Source organism: Solanum tuberosum, unplaced genomic scaffold (genome assembly GCF_000226075.1).
Source record: "Solanum tuberosum cultivar DM 1-3 516 R44 unplaced genomic scaffold, SolTub_3.0 scf00320, whole genome shotgun sequence".
Classification (NCBI taxonomy): domain Eukaryota; kingdom Viridiplantae; phylum Streptophyta; class Magnoliopsida; order Solanales; family Solanaceae; genus Solanum; species Solanum tuberosum.
Window position 1 is genome coordinate 504253 of NW_006239242.1, and position 582 is coordinate 504834.

The window sequence follows — 582 nt, forward strand, 5'->3', positions numbered from 1 at the left end:
ATAACTTAAAGTTCTAAAATCCTACAAAAATTCAAGTTCTCTAAAGTTCACAACTTTAAGTTCTAAAATCCTACAATAATTCAAGTTCTCTAAAGTTCACAATTTAAAGTTTTAAAATCCTACAAAAATCCAAGTTCACTAAAATTCACAACATAAAGTTCTAATATTATAGAATAATTCAAGATTTTTAATGTTTCACAACCTAAAGTTCTAATATTCTAGAATAATTCAAGATTTCTAACGTTTCACAACCTAAAGTTCTAAAATCCTACAAAAATCAAGTTCCCTAAGGTTCACAACCTAAAGTTCTTAAATCCTACAAAAATCAAGTTCTCTACGGTTCACAACTTAAAGTTCTAAAATCCTACAATAATTCAAGATTTCTAAAGTTCACAACCTAAAGTTTTAAAACTCTAAAATAATTCAAAATTTCTAAAGTTCACAACCTAAAGTTCTAAAATCCTACAATAATTCAAGATTTCTAAAGTTCACAACCTAATTAAAGTTCTAAAATCCTACAAAAATTCAAGTTCGTATCTAATTTCTAGAATTTCTAAGTTCAAGAATTTCTAAGTTCAAGAT